The sequence below is a fragment of the Struthio camelus genome, chromosome 3 (assembly GCF_040807025.1).
Source record: "Struthio camelus isolate bStrCam1 chromosome 3, bStrCam1.hap1, whole genome shotgun sequence".
Lineage (NCBI taxonomy): Eukaryota > Metazoa > Chordata > Aves > Struthioniformes > Struthionidae > Struthio > Struthio camelus.
The window spans coordinates 13,810,484-13,829,921 of NC_090944.1; the positions used below are offsets into that span (position 1 = coordinate 13,810,484).

Consider the following 19,438-nt stretch of genomic DNA (forward strand, 5'->3'; position numbering starts at 1 on the left):
AGTTGTCAGCATTTCCATATTAAACTTCCGTTTTCAGGGGTTAACAGAATTACCAGAAAAGAAAGAGTGCAAAAAAGGGGTCCATTATAGCCTTAAACTTTGTGTTTAGGTTTCTGGTGGAGGAGGGAGGTTTTGAAATCAAATTGTGCAAAATTAATTTACGCTGTATGTTTGCTCATGTCACTTTTTTCATCCTTAAAAAAAAAAAAAACAGCCTACAATAAAGCCCAGTTATTTTGCCTGCTTCTGCTGTACAGTGCTCTTTAAAGTTAATGTCATTTCCATACAATACCCCCAATGTAATATGCCTTAGAGGCAGCATAGATTGAATAAGTGACTTGGAGCCAGGGACTCCCAAGTTTATAATTCTAACCGCTGACTCACTGTGTGGCCTCAGGCAAACCACGTTAACTCTCATGTCCTCATCTATGGTATGGTCTCAATTTTCCATTGTGTTGCACAACATATAAAGAAAGCGCTTCGCTCGCGTTCAGTAGGAGCTTAACCCAATGGCAAGTGTGTTGCAGGATCCTTGTAGAGGATATGAGACTTTCATAACTCCAGTTTACCAAGTTCTGTCTCTTTAGTGCAATCTATAGGAGTTCAGTCTTCGCCGAGTTGGTGCAAGTGGTAGAGGTATCTGCACCTGTGATTTATGAGTCATGGATGGCAGTTTGTCTTGATACCAGCGATGAAATAATTTTCTTCAAGGACTTAAGAACTGGGAGGTTGTTTTGATTGAACGTATGGGCTGCTCTGCACAGGACCTGCCAGAAACTCAGCTAATGTTGACCATTTCCACACATCTTCAGGTCTACTCAAGTTTACTTCTTCAGGTTTACTCTGCTCTTTACATGTTTCTGCACTGTCCCTTCATATCTAATATTTTCCTCTGCATAAAGTCCACTTGCCTTTGCATGCAGAGGAGAGTAAATCCCGCCTTGCATATATTCCAGTCATACGGTGAGGACAACACTGATAACATCGGCAGACAGGGGATGAGGGACAGACATTTTTGTTTCTGAAGAATAGCAACCTATAAAAGGTAGATCCTTCAAAATATGACTGAGAAAGGCCCTTTTGCAGCAAGTACTGGCCTGATGTAGACTTCTAGGAATGATACTGCATTTGTGGCATCATGAGAATAGAAAGATAAAATCTAAAGATACCATTTTGGTCATGACTTCCAGTCCTCCAAATTGCAGGCAGATGTGCACTGGCGAGAAGTTCAGATGTGTCTGCAGAACGCCTACTGCCTAGGCCACAACATATCCTATCTTCTATCCCCTTATAGCCATCTACAGGCCTGTTGTAAAAAAAAAAAAAAACAAGTATCACAGCCGGGGTGCTTCCCTGAAAGAGAACAATAAAGATTCTGTGGGGCTGCCAATTACCTGAGTCAAGAACAAGGCAGAGGTGATGAGCCTGAGCAGATCTGGATGGGCTGTGGGTGACAGACATCCTTTCCTTCTCTGAAGGGATCATTGTTCAGCCAAAGAGGATCGTGAAGAACAACCTGGCTTGGTGCTAGCAATGACAGAGTCACCTGCAGGGACTGAAGACTGAGAAGGTCCCTTCTATTTTATGTTTCTACTCTCATAACACCATAAATACGGTAACAGCCCCAATAACTTACACCAGGCCAGTACTTATTGAAAAAGGGCTCATCCCACTCCTGGCTAAATGTTCCCCCTCTTCTTCTTCACCTGTCTACTCAAGCTGTCAATGTCACTTTTTGAACTCACTTAAACATTTATCATTTACAACATCTTGCAGCATGAGCCCTGCAGATTAACTGTACAATTTGTGGTGAACCATATCTTTGGGTTTGTTTTGAACCTGCCCCCTACTAGTATTTCTTCATGCCTTCGAGGTCTTGTCCTGGAAGAGAGCTTGCTTCAAAGGGCATTTTCCTTCAGAGATTTTCAGTTTTAACAAGCAGAGCTCCTCTAATGTCCTCTGTGCTGTTTTCGGTATTGCCCAAATAGCAGTGCCACAGGTACCAGCTCCGGGGTTCCCTGGGAGGTGTTGCTGCAGAAACAACAAAATGAGGAGAGGGGACAAGGTGGGATTTGAAGGCAACAGTCCAGAAAGTTCACGTTACTGCACTACTGGTGTAAGAAATGCTGAGAGCGCTGGATGCTACTGCTCTGTCCCATGAGCCTTTCTTACATGTAGAAACAGAATTGCCAGTCTCCAAGTACCTTGGCCACACGCTAGGATAAATTGTTCACAAAGGCTTTTTTACATGTTAACATTGAGGAAGGGCTCTCAGATGGGTAGGGAGAACATCCACAGGAACATCCTAAACTCGCTCAAAATCATTTTAAACGTTTCTCAAAAGCAGCCTACTTTGAACCAGTCATCAATGTGGTGAAACTCATATGAGTTCACCTCAGTCCCAGTTTCTTATCTCTGGAATGGGAATAATAGTATAAAATAGCATCTATTATATAGAGCATTATACGATGTAGGAAATCCCTCCATGATCCAGTACTCCATGCCAGATAACAAAATACAGCTCTGAGTAGACTTGTCACTAGAATAGACTAAAGAAGTGGATTTGTGTCCTGCTTTTCAACATTCATTTTCATTCTCATTTCTGGGCCCCAAATCGAACTGGATTTTTGCAAAGTTTTTACAGAATGAAATATTTGAAAAGTAGTCTTTTATTGTGAATGTGGGAAATATTCTGAAATATTTGGTTTGCTTGAGCTATTTCAACATTGAATTATATTTAATGAAGTTGACAGTTCACGTTGTGGAAGTTGCAGCTTGGCTTTCTTATGATCTTTTTCATCTTACTGGTTGGGCTTCCCTGTTTGAGTGACTCTCCATTGCTCCACAGCAGATATGGAACTTCCAGCGTGTACATGTAACTCCAGCTAAAGCAGATTCATGTCAAGCTGACTTGACCTACAATATTTATAATTTGCTTAGGCCTGACCTGAACAATTTTGAGATCACATTGACCAAAAATTAAATGCTTTGTTTCAGTTCTCTTAATGGAAAATTGAAACATTTCAGGAAAGTCAAGCTCTTCCTAGGGACAATATTGTCTTTGTACAAACAAAATTTCACAGTGAAAAATAAAACAAAATGAGAAATTTCTGACCAGCTGTTTTTGCCTGTTCACCTGATGTGACGTACATGTCATGGAGCTATGCTGTTATATAAAAAAGAAACCATTTCAATCCATGTGAGACAGAGATGTTTTAATTCAGTATTAGACTAAAACAGAGGTTTTTCTTCGGCCAGCTCATCAATGCTAGCCAGCCTGCCAACTAGTCTAACAAGGTGTGAGACAAGTCCCATTAAATGAAAGATATTTTACCAAAATCGGAATAGGTGATAACCCTAAAAAACAATAGCTACCCTTGTCTATTGGGCACTCTACAGCTGGAGCCCAGTGGAAGGAAAAGCCATGTTCCTTTTGTCTGGAAAATACATAAAAGGTTTACCATATACCAGATGTTACAGTGTTTTATGACATTTACAGGGCTACTGCAAGTAGCACTTGCTAAAAATGTGCAGCTTGAGACCTCTGAAGTGAAAACAGTTCATTCTGACACGGAAGAGCTGCCTCAGCTGCTGGCCCACTCTGTTCAGGCCTTGGATGCCTTGGTGGGGAAGACAAGCAGTGAGGCAGTTTGGTTGTCAAGGGCAATGGCAGAGGCAGGAAGCTGAATTTTTCACTTATTCCTTTTGCCAAAGGCTTCTCCAAAGAGGATCCTAAGCCTTTCCCCAAAGCCATTCTTGCACATAATTCAGTTCCAAGCTGCTTCTCTCCTGGAGGGACAGCACCCATGTCCCAGTGTTGCCGTAGCTTTGGGTAGCAGCTGGCAGATGATGCTGGTAGAGGAAGAAATGATCTTCTACCATCACCGCCCCAGGGTTCTGCCTTTGCGTTCGGTTCAGATCCTGCCAACCTGGCGGTGTGAAGGACCAAAAGTGCTACCGTACCGGACCTTCGGCCACATGGGTGTTGCCAAGCCACCCGGCCTGCTGTGAAAAAGATGACTTTCTCTTTAATAACAGATGGTGGTAGTGAGACATGAAAATTAGGACATATTTTCATTTGATATTGGAATATCATGAGCATCAGTTATTTTGGGAAGGCGTCCAAAGAATACTTGGAGAGAGTCTAAAACTGCAGATGAATCCACAGGTTTATTTTATTGGGTGATTTCAGTTCTGCCAAATATTTGTAGTGTAAAGAAATCATAAAAATTGCTGGTGGTCCTCGCCTGGCGGGTACTTCTCACATATTTGAGACAGTTGTATGAACTGTGACAAGAATGTTTGATCTATTAGCTTAAAAACAAATTAGAGTCTTCAAGAGAAATAAATGAAGTATAGATGGTAGAAATACATTTCTCTTATCTTAGGGAGACCAGGAATTTTTGCCCCCAGGCTTTATTTGCATTTAATTATCGCAGTTTGGATTTCCTCTACTGCATGCACGGAGGTTTAGTCTGTCTCATTCCGTCCTCTGTTCTGAAATAACATTAGTACCTGTTAATGATTATCATTGTCAATTATGTATTCTGGTTACATGCACATTATAAGAAATATCAGTTTGTTTTAATAAATCTTCAAAAGGCAGTCTAAACCTGTGCCTTATCTCCTTTCTGCTTTGTAATTTATTTATTTTTATGGTTATGATATATGAAAGACTCTACATGCTCCTTGGGCATGAACGGGTATCTACTCAGTGCTTGAATGCTGAAATGACAGACAGAAAGGGTTTTATTTAACGTGGCTTTCCAAATGAACCGAGAGGGTCATGTATCTCAAAGATACACAGAGAAAGAAGTAAAGAATGCAGGTCTAGAAATTCAGAAAACTCCATCCTACCCTTAAAATAGAGAAAACCCAGACGTACAGTGAACCCAAATAGTGTGATGTGCATTAAGTTGCTGGGTAGCTGATGCTTATGGTGTAGCAAATCTTCTTCTTTTGTTAAATTAAAATTATTATTTCCTAGGATGATAACTTCATTGCAGTCCTGACCTTGGAAAGGACTGACTGACTTGCTTGCCATTGACTTGTAGGGAACAAGTCAATTTTAAAGACAATTTTGTTTGAGAAGTTGTGCACACTTTTTGTTTAAGCCATTTGCCCATGCAAATTTTCAGGACTATTTTCATTCACTGAACCAGTGCTGAAATGTCCACTCCAAAAGGGACACTTTAACCAAGCATTCTTTATGTGGTCTTCAATTAATAAACAGGAAGACGCCTTTCTAAACCTGTGGGCAATGATTTTTCTGTTTGCTGCTACTGTATGTAACCTAAATGAATGGGGCATTTATATACTGTCCTTTCATCTGGGATATCAAAGCACTTTATAAATATAGTCCAATTGGTCGGATGTGCAACCACTGAATTGTGGCCTTCTCTGAGGTGGCATGCGGTTGACATTTTGGCTGGCAAAGCACGTTTGAACATCAGAAACTGTTAGTTTTTACAGTTGGGATAGGCTTGGAGGTAGGGTGAGGCCATCAGAATTCATCTCTAGCACATAGCTCCAACACTGGGAAGCAACACTACTACTTACTTTCCAGCTAGGTAACAGCATGACTAAAGCATCTTCCACCACTGTATCATTAATTCTAATCTAGCCCAAGTCAGTGGCTATCAAAAATTATTACCATATGGTAATCTGGTAAATTGCCACAAGAAAATGAGCTTGGTGGTCCCAAATTAGTTTCATATGGACAGGTGTCTACACCACAAAACCACTGCTGTAACTGCTATTAGCTACTGGGTTTCAGAAGCGAGGTCCAGGACTGAATGGGTGGTGGCAACAGAAATGATGCTTCTGGAGAGGGTGTCTGGAGGCCAGCGATATGAAGGCTGTTCTGGTTCTGTCAAGGTGTTTCTTGGCATGTGTAACTGCTTCAGTTTCCTGAGCTGTCAGCCAACTCACATGGTGCTCTCCATCACTACTGTGGCAAGTGCTTTCTCTTACCTTCATATCGAGGCCCTCTCCCTCCCCTGCATCTATCCAGACCCTGTTAAATGGATGCCGCAAAAAGTTTCAATGGGAAGTGTGTATTGAAGGTATTAAGTTCAGACCACACAAGTAGCCTTTAACATCTTTGGTATGACTTGGAAAAGCCTCCAGGAACACAGGATTGGAAGGACCTTCTGGGTCACTGAGCCCAGCCTCCTGCTATGGCAGGCTTTCACTTTGTATAATCCTTTTGAAAAGCTGACTAATCTCCAAAAATGTGGACAATCAGAAGAAACCTCAAAAGCTTTCTGCACAAAAAGGGTGGCAAATCTGTTTTGCCCTTCTTTAACACCTTTCGTGAAAAAGTTGTAATGAGTTTTGCAAACATGGACTTAAGAAATGACACGTCAGTGGGAGGGAAGGTTATTCTCAGTGATTTTTGGAAGGAAGAATTTGAATGACAGTAAAATTATGCAACAAATACCAGTCCTCATTCAGACAAAGCTCTCTGTGACCTGAGGACTCTGGCTCCAATAAGGTATGCCAGCCTGTACAATCAAATCGCTGAGGCGGCTGGGAATGGAAATAAGAGTTCCTGACTCTCGTTTTACCTGTCTTTTAACCACTGAAGCCTACTGTGATGCTCAAGAGTTTCCATCGGTCAGCTATATTACTTTCAGAAGAAATAGATACTGCACGCTGTTTCTCATCTGCAGGAAAATTAACATCAACATATATCGTAGTTCAGTATCCTGCAGGTGAGCAGTGGGTCCTATTATAATAAGGGAAAGCCATCAGCTGCAGATCACAGTTTTTTAATCTATAGAAGATACAGATGAACCATCACAGAGAGATGGCATTCTCACGTTTCCACATCATTAGAAAACTGGGTGTGAATTCATCCTCAAACGAAGGAAAATATGGATTCCTTCTGTAGAAAGAATGAATCCTGGGAAATATACTGTGTTGTGTGTATCAGGGAAATGTTTGGCTTACATCTTTAAGCCAAATTCTGTTCTCAGTCCTGTCGACTCTTGACTGAATTTGACCTCTGTAGCTTGCTAGCATATTTCTTGAACTTGTAAATGTGTAATTGATGGCAGAATTTAGCCCTTGGGCAATTTATCTATCAGCAGATCATGGTATACTTGTAAGGAATATCAGCAGCATTAGGAAGTGGAGAAACTAGTCCCCACAGCCTTGAAGTGCCACTGCTTAGACACCGTTTCATGTTACTATTGCTAAGATAGGAATACAAGCCCACCTTTGATCAGCATATCTCATAGACATTTCTTAAAATTTGCTACTTCAGGGGCTGATCCAACTCCTCCTGTACTGTGGTGAGAATGTTTCTCTAGATTTTACTAGACATTTATGTTAAATTCCAAGTTTGCTAAGTGGATTTAATTCAGAGGAAGGAATGCATGCATTCCTTATCTCTTGTGCAGATGCTAAATTGGCAAAAGTTAGCAAAATGATGCCTGCAAATCTGTCTGCAAAATATTTGGAGTTGAGGGTTCCTGGCAGGAAGCAGAATCCGGAAGAAAGAAGCGTGGAGACCAAATGCTGATGCACCCACTTGCAACAGAGAAGGATCAGCCCCAAACATTTAGAAGAATTGGAGTGAGCAACTGGGAAGTTTGGAAGCTTTTACATGCCTCTGGCATGCTGCTATTGAGAAAGGAAGGAAGAAGAAAAATGCAACTGGCTGTAGAGTCAGATTTTTAGGGGGGATATACTTTTTTAGAATGGCTCCTTTCATACTGTGTCTCTGCAGCACACATGTAAGAAAGAGACAAACTGTGGATTCAGGCAAAATTCAAGGGCTTTCTCCCCTATGCAGGCTACTCTGGCCTTTAATGGAACGGCTCCTCGACAAAGACTAAAGCTTTCTTGTGTTCTGAGGGTAGATCTCCTCAGCAGACCTGGTATAATGCATTGGGAAGCTTGGGGACAAAAAGAAATGACCTGTAGAGAGGGTACAAGCCTTTGCAAGGGGCTTGGTTGGCTCCATGTGGGTACTTGATTCTATCCTGGACTTTCGGTTTCCCAAATCAGGCCTGGCTGTGAGCTTATGTTCAAAATAGCCTTCCCTATTAACATCTCCCTGTCCTGCTGCCCTTGCTGTGACTGGCAGAATAACCAGCTTTCATCCTGCTGTATTCCCTCAAGAGCAGGGGATTTTGCTATGTAGTGCTCCCTGGTCATTTCTGTTACAAAAACATTTTCCCTGCTAACATGTGGTGTATCAGCTAAGAAATTAACATGAATTGGGACATTTCAGATGAAAGTTTGCATCCCACCTTTAACACAAGCTGCTGTTCAGGGTATCATCCGGGGTCTAGGGGAGATACCAGTGCTACACGATGAGTGCAGGGCTCAGCAGGATTTGCAGATCTCACCCTAAAACGCTAGGTCTCAGTGGCGTCTGCCACAGCTTGGTTATGTATTTTTAAATCACTTTATCAGTTTCATATAACAGATTTACTTTTCTCTGAGCCATAGTAATCAGAGATAGAAATGAAGCTTAGGTATTTTTCCTTAAGGTTAATTTGGGGGTGCATGAATTGGGGATGTCTGCTCATTCTGGGGGCCCTAGAAGTTGAGGTTTATCTCTGTTGTGGAAAGTTCAGCTTTAGGCAGCTTTTTTACAAGTGCAGCTTCCAAAATCTTAGTCTCCCAGCTATGTGTTTAAACACTTTACTGAACTAGGGTCTTGGAGAACAGGGATAAATACCAAATTTGGGTTTGTCTCTCAACCCAACACTCAAATATCCTGAAGATTGCAGTGCTTGGATTACATTATAAATGACAAAATTCAGGATAATGACAATGTTGGTGCGCGCATCTCGGCTGACTCACCAGACTGCTGCGCGTTTGGATTTTTGATTCAGGCCCCGTCTCTAATGATAGTGTCAGAAGGACTGGCCAAGTGCAGTGCCTCCATTTGACATTATAAGCGATGTGTTGGACTATATATTTTATTCCAAACCTCTGCCTCTATTACACTGAAAGCATTAGCTGCAGTGAGAGCTATCCAGGGATGGTTTGGGGTTCTTGCAGTCGTTTGCAGAGGCGTATCCGCTTTCACAACGCCCTCCAAGAGAATGAGCAGCAATGTTGTCTTGAAAAGTGCTCCCTGTCTCCCTATCTCTCTGCTGATGTAAGGAATGCCTGTAGCACAGATGTACAGAGAGATGTGGGATTTTTCTTTTTTGCCTTGGAAGACTTAATTCTCTCCCTTCTAAGATGGGATCATGTATGAGTTTGCTCGTTGACTCATTTATGGATGTCGGCAGCTGCCCCTCGGTTCTTCCACATAGCCGCTTCGCCAGACTGTCTCTCCTCACATTCCTGGTGGCGTCCAGGCTCCTTCTGACCTTGGTCTTCTAATAGTCTTGGGTTAGTGCAGACTACCCAGCTGGCTGCCTTCCTGACTCTCAGGCCTTGTTACAGACAAAATGCCGTCTTTTTACAGCTCAGTCTCTTTCCATAAAGTTAATCAAGCAGCCCTCCTTTTACAAGGCAGCTGACCCTTTGGTCTTTCTTCCTTTTGGCATGCTGAAGATTCCCAATGCTGCCAGAAATGCTCCCCCCTCTTTTTAAGGCAGTCCCGTAAGTAAAGCAAGCAGCTCCCTCAGGAATGAGAGAAGTTTTTTGGCATATACAGGAACCATCCCCAACAGGGATGCATGTCTTATGCCCTTAAATAACTTTCTCTTGCCACTGAAAGACATTATTGGGGCGACCTGTGTCTTTCTATTAGAGATGAATCCAAATCGTGAGGCTGGATCCAAACATAGTCAAACCTGGAGGTTGCTTAAAGTTTGGAGTCTGATCTGGATCTATGCTTTTTGGCTTGAGCTGCTCTCCGGTTTGTGCAGTGCAACACAGAAAACATCACTGCCCTGTTGGGAAAGCTGCTGACATGAATGAGAAACTGAGTGGTAAAGGCTTGTCATCAAAATCAACAAACCTGAAGGCAAACTGGAACCTGGTGGCATGAGTAATTGTGACCCCCGTCCAGCCACACAGAGTAAACTTTCTCTTTTCAGTAATCATTAGGTTTCATGTAAGAAAAAAATCAATTGCAGAAGAAGCACAGAACAAAATTTCCCCATGTTCTTTATTGGGGAAAAAGAAATTGTCTCCTTCTTTGGATTGAATCTGTTTGCATCTTTGCTGAGTACCAAACTGCAAAGGGTGGCCTCTCATTTCATTAATTGACAAACACCATCCCCTAAACATTTCCAGGCACAGTCATTTTCTTTTCTCAGGTTTACTCAGTGGTTCTTATTGAGGTTTATATTTTTCCACGTATGTGCTGAGAATAAGCCTGTTTCTATAATCTCATCTCTTGTGCTATGACAAGTTTTGATAAAGTAATTCACAAACAACTTCATTTCTGAGTCTTTCTCTCTCTGCAATTGTACTGACTTTGGCTATTTACTCCTTCTTTTGCTGCAAACTGCCCCATTTCCCAAATACCACAGTACTTTCTGAACTTCAGCATTTCATTCTATTTGTCTCTCTTTTTAAGGTGCTGATCTGTCTTAAAGAGTTTTTTCTCATTTAAAAATAATTTTACTATTGTTTTACAGTCAGCATGTTTCCCCCCCCCCCAAAAAAAAAAAAAACCCAAAACCACACCCTGCAGGCCTATTTCTTCTCCTTATTCTGTGATTACACTGGTGTAATGACACTGATGACCGTGGAATTATTTCTTTTTTATACCAGTATGTATGATACTGATGTTTCACTGAGCGGGTAGGATGGACCAGAAGGGTATCTCCCTCTATCGAGTGGGATCTCACATTGCTCTCCCCTCTTAAATCTCTCAGACAGGATTGTAATCATCTCCCAGCAAAACACAACTACCTCAAGGGTGAAGTCTCGCAACGTTTAACACAGAGAACAAGGCAAAGCGGCACAACACAGTCCTTTAGGAATGTAAGCAAGGACTACAGTGCCCAACTGAAATTAGTGTTACTATTTGCCTAGTGGAAACACTTGGGAAGCACAGCCAATTTCAGGGCTCCAGCCTACCAGAGGAGCAGCCGTGAGAGCAGTCTCTGATCCAGGGCGCATATCGTCCCAGTGACAGATAGCAATCAGACTGCGGGCCAGCAAGAATTTGAGCCAGGCAGAGCTAAAATATCCCTGTTGGAGTAGAGTCCCATGAGGCCAGTGTTATGTTTTTTCCAGAAACAAAGAGAAGAGCACATTTCCAATCTCAAAGACTTTTCTTTCCCATTAAGGAAAGACTCCAGACTACAATTAGAAAAAAAAAAACAAAAAACAAGAAACAGAGACTCAGTCACAGCACACCAGTTTGCAGCCAAAATGCAGCCTAAAAACGAGGACCTTCTTCCAGAAGACGTCCTCTAGCATCATCTCAGGCTCGTGTCTCTGGATACCTTGTTTAGGGGCTGGGAATGAGTCTCTGGAGAGAGACTAGCCCTCCCTAAGACCCAGAGATGTTGGGTAAATATAGACTCACAGTGAGGAGTGGCTGAATCACTCCTTCATGTCCTGTCGAGGTGTCTCCCTCCACCCAGTGGGTGTATAAGCCCACCTTACACAGCCCAAAATATCAGACAGGAATTAGTAACTGTGCTGTTCAAAGGACATGAACTCTGATGGAGACAAGAGTGCTTCTGTCTGTGCTAGACTGGAGTGTTTGTTTGCTTTTGGAGCAGGCTGACATCTTCTGCAGTCAGTTATTCAGGGGGACACAAGGTGGGAAGGGTGGGTGTGGGGAAGGATGAGGATATGGGGAGCCCCTAGTGCTATCCCTTCATCCTTGTCATGTGCTTCACAGCCCAAATTCTCTGGCTGCTGGTACACAGCTGATAAAGTTGTCACGCAACACATCATAGTTTATACTATAGCAAGGGCCTTGGGTTCAGGAAATCAGTGCCCCAAGGGTACATTCAAACAGCAATAAATTTGTGAGAATGGGTAGTCAAAAGATACAATCTGTCTATCTCAATTGTCCAACTGTTGCCATCTCAGGATTCTACCACAAGGTGATATGGTCTGGACCATATCCTTAGACCTGTTCAGATCATAGTACAAGGGTAACAAGGTAAAGCATGGAGAAGACACAGGAGCCAAGTGATGGTGCCCCAACTGAAGTCTGAGTGGGTGTCACATATGTTTGGGTGGCTGCTGACTAGTGTAATTTAACTAGAAGTAGTGTAAGGCTCAGCTTATGGTTGCAGCACACGTCTGTGTTTCATTTCAAAGTCTGCTAGAATCCCAAACTGGGTCGCCGTGCCAGCCTGTAACACAGAAATGATATGTTTGTCCTTCACTGAGCTGTCACGAGGCTTACGGCTTGAAGGTTTCAAAACTGATTGAAGATCTTGGAGCAAAAGGGCTTTATAAGAATGAAAGCATCTGCTATGGATGCTACGTTACAAAAAGCATATTGCACACTATATTTATATATTTCAAAACTGGGCACTGGGTTACATTTTCATTCCGCAGTACAAAGGCAAATGCATTCCAAACAAAGCAATGTTGTTTCAACAAAGCAAGGGTTGAAATCTCTCCAGGGCTTCATTCTGTCTCATTTAGATCGGGCATAAGATCTTAAAGCAGAGTTTAGTGGTCGGCCGATCATGTTCCTCTGGGAAATGACAGAGTGGTAATTCAAAAAGTGTAGTGAAGTACAGCATTGTCTTGGTTTGCAGGACTGTTCTTCAATAAAACCAGAGGCTCACCCAGTTTACAGGAGAACATTTTGTTCCAAAGGAGCTGTGGCTCTTCATTAAACAGAAGAATTCACCTCCGGCTAGAGTTGGGTGTAAAATGAAAATGTTTTTGGAGACAAAATGTCTTTGTGAGGACAGCATTTCCATGATTCCTGCCATGATTGCCTGGGTATATCTAGCAGTTAGAGCAAAAGGTACATCTTCAGGGCACCAGCTCTGCACTATCCACATGTTAAAAATTTCACTCAGCCTTGGAGGTGGTTTCTGTGCAGGCCAGGAGCCCTGAGCAGAGGAATGAGCAGCCTAGGTCCTGTCTGACCATGGGCTGGCACTCACCCACTTTGCAGTGAGGACCCAGATTAGATCACGGGTGAGTCTAATCTTTCAGGACTTTCCCAAAAGCCTTTCTTTGCAGTAAACAAGTTCTGCAAAGAACTTGTTTACTGCAAAGTAAACATGTCCCACATCTGACACAAGACATTGGAAAAGAATGGCAGAGTATCTAAATACAAAGAATTACGAGATATGCCTCCTCTCCTCCAAGTCTCTCAACACACTTGGGTAACTTCAAAAACAGCAAAGATACAGTAGGGTAATTCAGGAAAATAACTCATGTCCAGACTGGCATAATTCAGGTGTTCAGATATGGGTATCTCCCACCTAGATTAACTTTGTAGGAAAGATATAGCCTATATGGTTCCTCATTGTATGAACAGGAGAAAAAGCACCTCAGGCTGTGCAGTTTCAGGGGATTTTTGTTACAAGATTATTTTCCTAAAAATGGAACCATCCGTCTGGGGATGAAACATGCTGGGAAATATATGAAAATTTAATGGATTCTGCAAGTTAGTTTCTACTTTTCTCATATACTTAAGGCAAGATCATTCCCCTGACATCTTCAAGTCACTGAGGGATTCTTTATTGCACAGCCAACGTGTCCACCTTCAGCTTGACAAGCAAGTTTTGACCTACAGACTTTTAGGTTAGTGAAACAGACAAACTAATCTTGCAGAGGTACTCTGTTGTGCATCTAATCATGGCCTCCTACACATCCTCTCTCTCTTCCACCGAAATATTGCTCACCAAGGAAGGTGAACAGCCTTGGTCCTGCTCAGGGTGGGGCAAGAGACTCTTCTGTGTCTTCCCTTCTATTTACATACTGAGTTTCCAGAGTTTGAGAAATATGACTGGATAAGGACCGCTAGACTATTGGTCTGCTGTGGAATAAAATTCGTTTACACACTATAAGGCTTAGCAGAACTCTTGTGCTAGGGCAGTTAGATGGTACATACACAAGGAAAGACAAGCTTTTGAAAGGCTTAACACAACGCAGGTTTAAGGTAACCCAGCCTGGATGCAATTTGTTTCATTAGTCATTCCAAGAAGAGCCATATGGAGTTGGATAATAGTGGTCTGTCCACTGATGGCTGAAAAATGCCCTTGCTAGATGCTTTGTCAGAAGCTGAAATCTCTTTGACTCATGTGTACTGAATTTCCAGACTTGACTCATTGGGTATGAAAACCATAAGACTGCATGGTGTGTCTCGTATTTTTCCTGGAAAACAAGAGCAGATTAATATTACTACATTTGATTAATCAACATTTGAATCTGCTTTGAAAGCTCTAGAGCATCTATGTAAAGAAATTAAACTAATCTCAAATCACCAAAGAAAAAACCTGTCTGGACCTTCAGGATGCGTTACTGGTATGACTATTTCTATAATGTTCCTCGTTGCCTCAGACTTGGTTCCCTTTTATATCTCTTAGTACCTGCTGGATTTCCTCTTATCACTGACTTGTTCTAGGGCCATGTGCATTGGGAAAAACTATTGGGAGAGATACAGACAGTAAACCCAAGGGCAGGTTTGAAGGAAATGATATCCGACTAATTAGTGTCAAAAATCCACTGTGTAAATGGAAATACTTTCTCACACACAGCAAAACTGACCTGAGAAACTCATTACAACAGGAGTTAATTGAGACCAAAACTTTGCCCAAGAAAAAAGGAAAGAAAAGAAAAAAGAGGGGGATGAGGATGGGATATTTACAAGGCTAATGAGAACATAACGAGCATTTAGAAACACAATAGTACTTATTAGGGAAAGAAAACGAGACTCAGAAGAATTAAACATCTTGGAAGGGCTGTCTGCTTCAAGACAGGAAAAAACCTTTTGCATTTCTCTCCCGTGTAGCTAGTGTCCAGATTCAAAAAGGTTATTAGGCACTAACTTTCAGCTGTAGTCCAGGCAGTTGAATACCATTTTGAATCTGATCTTAGATCAAATTTGTTGACCTTCATTGTATACAAGGTGATATTAGACAGTGTAAACACCTCTCCTGGAGCAAAAATCTGATTCACTACTGAAACATCAGGGAAATTTTCTATGGCAGATCATGGCATAAGAGTCATTGAAAAGTACTCTGAGGCAACAGTTACTGACGGTCGTCACAGACAAAATGTAAGACTGGACAGACATCTGGTCTGATTGATTGAATATAGCATTTTCTTGTCCTTCCTGGATTTTTTGGCTCTCTGGAAGTAGTTGCCAGTCTTGTTTTAGTCTCAGAGCATCTAAACCCTCTCTACAGCCCAGCAAGTTGTTGGGAAGGGGACCACACGCTGGTGGAGAGCAGACAAGGTTCTTGCGTGGCTACAGTGAGGGCCAGGCACACACAGCACATTTTGCTGCTGCGCCTTATACCTGTGCTGTGACGGGTGGCGGTAGAAGGCAGGTTTCCCTCATTTAAGAAGAAGCATTAAAAGAGCAGTATGGTTAAGAAAGTCTTTAGACGGCTATGCTGGCAATGTCAGTTGATAGGGAAGAAGATGAAACAGGGCTTTGCTACTGGCTTTATGGTGGACCTCTCCCAAGGCCTTTCATCTTCCATGTATTTCAGTCTGGCCCCCATGAAGTGCAGCCAGTGTGAGACTCATCTGTGAAGTGCTTTGAGTAGAATGGGAATAAATGTGTTAGGCAACAAATATCATGAGGAAATGCCCACTGCCCAACAGTATTACCTCTTACCAGTGTGCCTACCCCCTTTTTCTCTGCTCTTCCTCCACATGGAGATGTCAGGGCATGTCCTCTTTTGTAAGAAGCAACAGGAGCTGCTGTGCACTTCAAAAAATCTGGCTTTGTCCCTTAGGTGTCAGAGAAGGACCTCAGGTCCTTGGAAAATCCAGTCTCAAATGAGTAAAAAAATGCACATTTTTGTCAGTGAGTGAATAAAATCTCACTGAAATTAAGCCAGGAGCAAAGATGAAACAGCAGATGGCCTTTGACAAACTGTGAGAACAAATTTGTTCGCATGACATGGGAATAAGTATGTACTCATAACAGACTATTACTCAAGAAATTTTGAAACAGCACAGCTCCACAGGAGTCATAATGTGATTAGTCACATAAAGCACAGTCCAGCTAGGCCTGGTGTATTGTACCTGAAAGAAGAGAAACAGACCCAGAAACAGAGCACAATTTGTAAAAGAAGAGTTCTAAGAGATGCACAGGTTTATGAAATCAGAAAGCTTTTTATTGCTCCAAAAGTTTTACGTAGATTAATACTCTTTAGAGTAGTGAGTCGATTGTTAAAAGGCTGCTTAAAAAGTGAGAGGGCTGGAGAAAGATCCTTGCTGAAGTGACTCAGCTAGTAGGTTTTTAATCTGATGATAGCAGAGGGACAGAGTCAGAGTATTTCTGGTGAAACATTTTGGCCTCTGGAACAGACTTTGCCACGTGGGCCTTTACAGCATATATCTTTCCGGTAACCTATAATTATTTCCAAAATTCTTTTTTTGGGGGGGGCAGGGGAAAGATGGGTGAATTTGAATTTCAAAACTAGAGGAATAGCACTGCTTTTGAACACTGTGATCTACTGATGCAGATTTTCAAAGTAATATTTTGTATAAGACCCTTGAGTGTGAGTGGGTACATATTTATTTAATACATGATTATATATTAAATAATTATATTTATTTAATATATAATTTATTAATATTAAATACTTTTTTCATTACATAGTGCAGTATCTTGGTACTATACAGGATATTTTGGGGTATTTCCATGTATGCAGAGAAGAGTATAGATTCCAAGGATATAAATGTAGTTTACCTTATTTAAAAATAATTAATGGTAACCTTGATTAATGCTTTTATGGATTTTGATAATTTCATATGCATTTCTAAGTTCCTCACCCAAAAGTACGTGAACGTGCAGAGCCTGTGTTTGTTTGCATTCTTAAAGAAAGAGGTGCTAGATACAGTATCTTGAACCAGATTCAGTTTCTGAAATCACACATAGGCAAATACAGATCCTGGAGTGCTCACATGAATGTTTTTGTTCAGACCTATTTTAATGTAAAGTCCAGTAATGCCTTTACTCAATGCTGAAATTTAATCCCTTCTAAAGTTGAATTACAACTCGAGGCCTTTCTAAGCTTGGCTTCAAACCAGTGGTGGGAAGCAATACCGCTCTGTATCCCAACAACACTGAGTGGTGTACAGAAGGGATGGCTTTTTGAGAGGCCAGATTCAGATCTCAAAGGTGGAATTTGTCCGTGACCAGGAAGCACTACCCTTGCTTGTGCAAACGTTGCTATCGGACTTTCAATTACCACAAGCTGTTAGGACTTCAGTTTCACTTCTTACCAGAAAGAGGAGGCAGGAGTATATTTAGACCTTCTTGGGAAGCAGCTGCAATATGAAGTGGGAGTGCACGCACGCACTCAGGCTCACACGTACCCACTGCCAGGTTTAAAGCAGCTTCATAAACCTGAACAGAAAGTATAGTGCACAAAGGCCTCCTGCAGTTTGGTCTGTCATTAGAAGGGATCATATTACTCATCTCAGCATCTTACCATCCTTATCATTGAAATAGGTCATTTGTTCGGTGCTGACTCACTTGAAAGATGATTACCTCCTGAACCTCCAGCTCATTTATTGAAGCATCGTAGAGGCCCGAGTCTCCACTCTCTTGCACCTTGAACCTTATATCCATGGTTATATGCCATCACAAATCTCTACACCAAGTGAATGAAGAGGTAATACAAATCACCTGCTGTTCTGATTTGCTACAAGTTTACTTGCTAGATCCACACACAAATTGAGGAATCTAGCTCATCTAACTTTGGCCACTTACAAGTTAGTTAGCCGATCTAAGGTAGCTTGCTAGGTCCCACGAGGAATGCTGGTGGGGGAGGAACACTCCATAGCATGGGAAGACTTGCCCTCGGAGGTGCTTATTTCCCTGGTGGAGCCCCGATGGCTAGCTTGTGCTGGATGCCAACTAACTGGCTAAAGGTAGAAAAGCTGAATGCTACGCAGTGTGCCAGTCAGAGGCAAATCATGTCCTTGCTTTTCCCTTGCAGTTCATAGACCTTTCCCTTGTTAGCTGACAAAAGACTAAGAAATCAGAGTTTGCAGAAATTTGACTACAAGGCAGATAAGATCAGCAGTCAAACAAAAGCAGGTAAGATAGCCTAGACTGCCTGAAAAGTTAAATTCGTGTTGTTCTCATACAGACAAATGCATTCAAAATAACTTAAATTTCCCCATTCTCACAGTGCAGCTCATTAAACTTTTGTTAACATCCTTCATCACGAGCAAGCAACGTACCAGGAAATTCTCTCCTGAAGGTTCTGCTCTGCTCTCTCTCATTACCATATCACCTAGGCTACAGTGAGTATTTAATATCCCAAAGTCATCTTAGGGGTGGGAACACAGAAGTATTCTGCTATTACCTGCAGATGGGAAACACAGACATCACTTTCTATTCCAGAGGCAGTAGATCAGGGCAGTGAATGTCAGGCATCCATTGTTTCTAAGCTGTGTGCCCACCTTATTTTTAGGCACCTGGGGTAGGATTCCTCTTTTTAAATTTAGGCATTTCCAGCGCAGGATATCCATATCCAAGTTAGTTATCCTAAGTTATTTCCATTTTCCTTCAGAGTCAGCAAAGAGACAAGCACATTCGTATTTCTCATTCTAGCAATAAAGGTGTGATTCTCTGATCTGCTGGTAGAAGCCTGCTTTAACATGAAGTATATTGCACACTAGACCTGTCTATTTAATCTATTGACTATAAAGAAAGGCTAGGGAACTAGATGAGATGTAAACGCCTATACTACACATTGCAAAAGCTAAAGACGACATGAATCTCATTCCTGGGAACTGGTCCTCCTAAAGGATGAGGCCAAGCTCCCTATGCCCTCAGGAGGAAGAAGTAACTCTGAAGCTGTTCAGAGACAGCCACTGTGTCTAAGCCCTCCCTTTGAGGACTTTCCCTCTATATACCATATAGCAAATGTAGATGCTTCAGGGCATTTTTTCACTATGCACTTACAGTTCAGTTGTTTCGATGAACTAGATCCCCAGCCCAGGTTATCTGGGTGCTAGACTATTTTCTCTAACTAGTGAACTCCCTAACTAGTTTTTTATTCAAGCTACAAGCCTGCCTTGAACAGTCAATCTTTGTATGTGCAGGATATAACACCTACCCGTCTTCTGTAGACTGGATGTCCAGGAGTGTTCTTAACGACTACAGAAAAGTGGGTTGCTATGTTTAGAGAAGGTCAGTACACTAGTCTGAGCACCTCTTCTTCAGTGTCCTCCTTCTTGGCAGGCATCCATCCAACCTCACTCAGCTGCTCCTTTGTCTAGATGCTTACTGGAATAATTATCTAATTCCCCCTTTCCCTCCCTTGGGAATGAGTGTGCACCTGCATACTGCAATTGAGAAAGAGCATCTCTTCTGCTGGGGATATAC

At 42.0% G+C, this 19,438-nt stretch overlaps 1 protein-coding gene and 1 long non-coding RNA gene across 3 annotated transcripts in view; both read left to right on the forward strand.

The window, feature by feature from the left end:
* RUNX2 (RUNX family transcription factor 2) overlaps nt 1-19,438 on the forward strand; it is a 159,277-nt gene that overhangs the window by 136,234 nt on the left and 3,605 nt on the right. The gene's annotated exons all lie outside the window — the stretch shown is intronic.
* Nucleotides 16,378-18,122, forward strand: LOC138066672 (uncharacterized). The gene is made up of 3 exons (XR_011139963.1): nt 16,378-16,439; nt 17,552-17,714; nt 18,042-18,122. It is a non-coding gene; the product is annotated as an uncharacterized lncRNA (long non-coding RNA).